This window comes from Peromyscus californicus, unplaced genomic scaffold (genome assembly GCF_007827085.1).
Source record: "Peromyscus californicus insignis strain IS unplaced genomic scaffold, ASM782708v3 Scaffold_19__1_contigs__length_69161282, whole genome shotgun sequence".
Classification (NCBI taxonomy): domain Eukaryota; kingdom Metazoa; phylum Chordata; class Mammalia; order Rodentia; family Cricetidae; genus Peromyscus; species Peromyscus californicus.
The window spans coordinates 55,525,409-55,531,846 of record NW_026294491.1 but is presented as its reverse complement, the minus strand read 5'-3'; the positions used below and the strand labels follow the sequence as shown (position 1 = coordinate 55,531,846).

At 38.5% G+C, this 6,438-nt stretch overlaps 1 pseudogene; it reads left to right on the top strand.

The window, feature by feature from the left end:
* The first annotated feature begins 400 nt into the window (after positions 1 to 400).
* LOC128113940 (phosphoglycerate kinase 2-like) lies at positions 401 to 1,849 on the top strand (annotated as a pseudogene).
* Positions 1,850 to 6,438: the final 4,589 nt, after the last annotated feature.

The following is a 6,438-nucleotide window of genomic DNA, read 5'->3' as shown; positions in this document are numbered from 1 at the left end:
TTGGATGTGGGGAAGAGTTACATAATTTTTTGGCAATCTCATGGTTGGTTATACTTTTAAATTTCTTAAGAACAAAACAGAATTGAAAGATGATGTAGAACCAAGAAGCAGGAGTGAAAAAAAGTCTGAACCTCTGGCACTTTTTTATTTTGAAAGCTTTTTAATTTCCTATCTTTAGTGCTCAGCTCTGAGTTTCACTGTTTAGTATTCTAGGATGGCAGTTTGAATCTGTATTAGGCAAAATTTTCCAAATCAAGATAGACAGGATCAAGACCAATCACAGAGCTGGAATTCCTCTCAAAGCCTGTTACTGGCTGTTGTGCAAAGAGATTGGGCCAAGACTCAAGAGTTAAAAGCTCCACCAAGAAGCAGTAAAGAGGTTGTTCAACATACCATCAAGATGCCTGTTTCTGGTAAGTTGACTCTGGACAATGTAGATGTTAAGTGGAAAGGAGTCATCATGAGAGTAGACTTTAACATTCCCATGAAAAACAACCAAATCACCAACAACCAGAGAATCAGGGCCGCCATCCCAAGCATCAAGCATTGTCTGGAAAAAGGAGCCAAGTCTGTAGTTCTCATGAGTTACCTTGGCTGGCCTGATGGTGTCCCTATCCCAGATAAATACTCCTTGGTGCCTGTTGCTGCTGAGCTCAAATCCAGGCTGGGTAAGGATGTTTTGTTCCTGAAGTATGTGTGGGCTCAAAAGTAGAGAAATCTTGTGCCAACCCAGATAATGGGTCTGTCATCCTATTGGAGAATCTTTGCTTCCATGTGGAGGAAGAAGGCAAGGGTCAGGATCCCTCTGGAATAAAGACTACCACTGACCCAGCTAAAGTAGAAACCTTCAGAGCATCACTGTTGAAACTCAGTGATATCTGCATCCATGACAATTTTGGCACTGTACATCAGGCCCACAGTTCCATGGTGGGAGTAAATTTGCCCCAGAAGGCATCTGGGTTCCTCATGAAGAAGGAACTAGATTACTTTGCCAAGGGCTTAGAACATTCAGAGAAACCCTTCCTGGCAATTTTTCCTAGCATCCTGTGCTAGTCAATATATCACAATGCCTAATACCAAGCTCTATCAGATAAATATTCCTTAGCGCCTATTGCTGCTGAGCTCAAATCCAAAGTGAAAGACAAGAGCCAACTCATCAAAAATATGTTAGACAAAGTCAACATCATGATTTTTGGAGGTGAGATGGTTTACATCTTCCTAAAGGAACTCAATAACATGGAGATTAGTGCTTCCTTGTTTGAAGAAGAGAGCCAAAATTTTCAGAGATCATGGCCAAAGCAGAAAATAATGGTGTAAAGATAAACTTTCCTGTTGACTTTGTAACTGCTGACAAGTTTGATGAGCATGCAAAAGTTGGACAAGTCACTCTAGAATCTGCATATCATCTGGCTGGATGGGTTTGGACTATGGTCCTGAGAGCATTAAAAACAATGCTCAAATTATGACCCAGGTAAAGCTTATTATTTGGAATGGAACCATGGGCATGTTTGAATGGGATGCCTTTGCTAAGGGAACAAAAACCCTCATGAATGAAGTTGTGAAGGCCACATCCAAGGGATGTGTCATCATTATAGGGGGTAGAGATATTGCTACTTGCTGTGCCAAATGGGACACTGAAAATAACGTCAGCCATGTGAGCACTGGAGGTGGGGCAAGTCTCGAGCTACTGGAAGGTAAAGTCCTTCCTGAGGTAGAGGCCCTGAGCAACATGCAATTGTCAAAGTGCTCTTGCTTCCTGTTTCCAATATGGATTCCTGAATCCAACTTAGTGACTATACATCTAAAGTTAACTTTGGTTAATGTCTACTCTGTATCAAGCCTCAGCTAACAAGCAAGCAGTGTGCCATCAGTACAACATGAGCACATCTTGTTAATTCTGCCATGCATTTGTTACTCTCTTCAAGATCTCATCAGGACTTGCCATTGTTCTTCATAAGGAGGAAACATTCTCATGTCACCAATTAAAGAAGTGAGGTGAATCAGTTGAATGTGTCGTCTTTAGTTGAACTTGATTGTTTCTCTCTGAATGTGGGAAATAATGCAGAATCTGCTATACGGGAAGTAGGGGGTAAAAGTTGTCTAAGTGTTAAATGGTAAAATGACCAAAATTAACAGAATGTCATTATGCAAATGTGACTGCTAATTAGGTCTCTATTAACAGTTTTTCTAAATAAGAAAAATTAGTATTTAGTAATCCCAATAATTTTCTTTTAAAAAATGAAAAAGTAAAATCCACTGATATCTCCACTAATGAGGAAGTTAAAAATCAAATTTAGGGCATGGATAAAAGTTTACTTGAGAAAGCAAACAATATTTAGTAATACATGACAAGTGAATTCTTACAGTTGGTTTCTAAAATGAAAATGTACATATTTCAGTATTTAGAAAGATTTTTAAAACTCATTTTAAAAGCAACAAAACATATAAGGAACAAAATTACTCATTGGTTAGTTTTCTTTTTCTTTTTCTTCTTCTTCTAAATCTGGATAAAAGTAATAGGAAGTTTTCCCCATCTGATAAAGCCCTTGGAGGCAGAACTGGGAAGTGTGAAAGTCTAAATACTGTTTCCATGTCTCTCCCTCAGGGTTTTATCACAGGAATTCATTCTCTAGCAGATCCAGAACCTCCACTCTGGTACTGCTTCCCAGGATGTTTTCAGTGGTGGACTCCCACTCTTAGAATATGTTGTTGTCTCTTGCTTCAATTCTAAGGCCCTGGTTCGCTCCTTATCTCAACTGTCTCCCACATCTAAGCAGTGTGTTTGCATTGTACCTCTTTGTAGAGCAGAGATTAACTCCCATGTTCTTACATCTTCTAGAAAGCATCACAATCTGGTTTTGCTGTTTTTTTTTTTAATTTTTATTCTTAACAAATTTTTAATATCCTAAACTGGACAGTTGCATATTGTATTATGGGGGTGGATCCTTACATAATATAACCAGAGATTTTAAATCTGAAAGAATATTTCTCCTTCAACTGTTGCTCACAATAAATTTCATGAGTGCCATTCCTTCACACAAGAGATAAGCATCATATTAGTCCAAATTGTAGCTCACCATTAGCACATTATATTTCCACAGTCTCCACTAAACTGGTTCCTATCATGGTCCTTAAGGCATGAGCTAAGTCAGTTTTCCCATTTGGAAGCAGATTATTGATACACTCAGATATTTATATCGGTTTTTATTTCTTGCTTAACACCTAAGTCCTCCTCCACTCCTTGTTCATTTGTTTTTCTTCTTCAGTAGCAATCTAAACCACTTGGCTTTGTTTTTTTAACTGAGTCATCTTTTTCTGTGTGTTGTTTTTCCCTTTTAAGTTGTTTTAATTCGACAGACTAATTATGCTAGCCAGACTTCCCTTTGCCATGACACAGATCAGAAACAACGGAAAAGGCAGACGGGTGTATGTAGGCACACAGGTTTGGAGGATTTGATCTAGTCAGCTTGGAATGGCAGAGCAGAAGTGGTTCACTTTGTTGAAGGTATGGGCTCTTTTCCTTCCATTTGTTTTGTTCACTTTTGATGTGCTGGACCTTGTGTTGTTTTATTATCTTTTAGAAGTGTGTTTGTTTTCCATGAATAACAGAAAGGAAGTAGATCCAGATAGTGGAGAACTGGGAGGAATAGAGTGGGGGGGGTGTTGGGAGGGGGACCTTAATCAGGTTATGTCATGTGTAATCAAATTTCTAAACAGTCTTATTAAGTCACCACACTTGTCTGTGTCCTTGAACGCACAGAGACTCTGACTGCCATGTGATCGGAAAAACAGCATGTGCTACCACCACCTGACTTTGGTTCATGGCCATAACCTCTTATCTCCAGGCATACTTTACTTATTAACATACAAGTTCGAGGCCAACCTGGGCTACAGAGCGAGTTCCAGGAAAGGTGCAAAACAACACAGAGAAACCCTGGCTCAAAAAACCAAAAAAAGAACTTAATATTCTTAACTATATGCTTATCTATGCTAAGTATCAGTGCATAAATAGAATTAATAGATCTATTATTATCGAAGCAGAAAATATGTTTAAAATGCAAGTCCCATGTAACCTTAACACTACCACTGCAGAAAAAAAGAAACAAGATGCCTTACTCATGTATCGAACCCACATTCAAAAATTTTACATTTTCCACTTTTATATCAAGGCTGGCAGAATACATCTCATCCCATATTCTTCATAGAAACACAACCCACACAGCTACTGTGTTAAAATAACTATGTTATAGCAGATCCCCAAGGAGCTGGTTTTACAAGCATTTCACCATTTTTCCTCCTTATAACACAGATACAAAACAAGACTGCTCTGCACTTGTAAGCAATTCAAGCAGGTGAGGTGTAGAAAGAATTTGCTTACACAAAAGAATGTGACTTATCAAGGTGCCTAGAGAACATGTATAAATGTTGACAAAATAAAAGGATTCTGTCCACTTCATATTTTAATAACACAGAACAGCCTTGAGCTCTCTTTCCGCACTCTCTCCTTTCATATTCTCCCCACTCCTCTCTCTCTCTCTCTCTCTCTCTCTCTCTCTCTCTCTCTCTCAATAAAGCTCTAGAAAGGTTAAAAAAAAAGAAAAAAACAGCCTCAGTCCTCTTAGATAAATATGAGACAAGGTTCACCACTAAAGTAGCAAATAAGACTGTAGGTCCTGGAGAAGATAATTAGTGGGCTCTCCCAAGGCACGAATCTGTTGGGATTGATGAGCAAATCTAATACCCATGATGTTTTTACTGTCTTCAGTGTCCAAAGCAAGCTTATGTTAATCTCGGTGAAATAGAGCCAGCAAACAACTGGTCATGACCTCCTCCAGCAAAAACATCCTCATTCTCCTGAAATGCTGTCACTTAGGAAAGAACAGAGTATCCATTGTAAATCAAATTTGTTATGTCAACAAAGCTTGAGATTTGCTGGATGCAGTGAGGTATCTCTAATGTCCTCTAGCTGGCATCAAATTATAAGAGCTAGAAGAATACAATTTTCCTATTGCCCCTCTCAGTAATAGAAAATATATAGTCATTCTCCAGTCATACCTGTCTTCAATTCCCTTCCTGAGACTTGTTTTCATTAATGTTCTCATCAGGAACATGAAGAAAATCTCATCTCCATTTTAGGCTTTTTTTTTATTTTACAAAAATGCACTTGAATTTTTTTTCATGTTAAGATATTGCATTGACCCTTTTTAGACAATTGTTTTTCAAAAATATACATTTAAAATAATTTGTTCAGTATCTAAATTCACCAGTTTGCACATATTCATAACAGTCAATACTTGTTGATTGTCATAGGAGAATTTACTACAAACCACACATTAGATTTATTTGATTCTTCCCATATTAAATATTCCATTTTCCCCTATTTCTTAAAACAATGAAAGTTGCATGAAAACTCAGAAAAGGAACAGTAAGTCACTTAGTAAATAAATGTAGATTGATCCTAACACATCAGAGAAGAGAGGGTTAGTGTATTTTTTTTAGCATCTCTAAACATCACTCTTCTGATTCTAGTAACATACAATGCACATGCTTGTGGATAGAGAGATAGCTCCATAGGTAGGAGCACTGGCTGCTCTTGTAGAGGTCCTAGGTTCATTTCTCAACCCCCACATGGAAGCTCACAATCACCTGTAACTCTAGTCCCAGGGGATCTGAACACCCTATCTGCCCTTCATGGACAAAATCATGGCATGTTACACAGACAAAATGCAGGCATAACACCCATACACATAAAATAATTTCTTAGTGCATAGTAAATAAGAAGTTAGGTATATATTACACAGAGAGTACATTCTGCGATCAGGGACTCTGAGCAGTGGGTACTGTGGATGTGACTACAACATACCCACACTTGCCCTCCATCAACAACATTATCATTAACCAATGTGACAGTGGGATCTCCATTGCTAAAAAAGTCCTTCCCCCAGTCACTACTAACTGATTCTATATTTAAAGTTACCAGATATCTGAGTGAGGTAACACAGACTCACAAAGACAAAAATGGTAAGTACTCACTTATAAGTGGATATGAGCTGTAAAATAATGGATAAGCATGCTGCAATCTATAGACCCAGAAAGACTCAAGGCAGGATACATGGATCTCTCTGGGAAGGAAAATAGAATAGACTTCATAGGTGGACTTGGGGCAGTTGGAGATAGCAACAGGAGGGAACAGGGGGGAATGGAAGGATTGAGTCCTGGGAGAGATTGGTGGAAATAGAGGGCATTTGCTGTGGTAGAAACCTAGTACAGTAGGAACTCCCAGGCATCTTTAATGGTGACTCTATGGAACACTATAGTAATGGAGGATACATAACCTGAACTGGAAATCTTCCGTAACCATGCAAGGCTTTCCAGTGGAGAGACTGGGAAACAAATCCAGTCATAATAACTTTGACCTACAATTTGTCATACAATTTG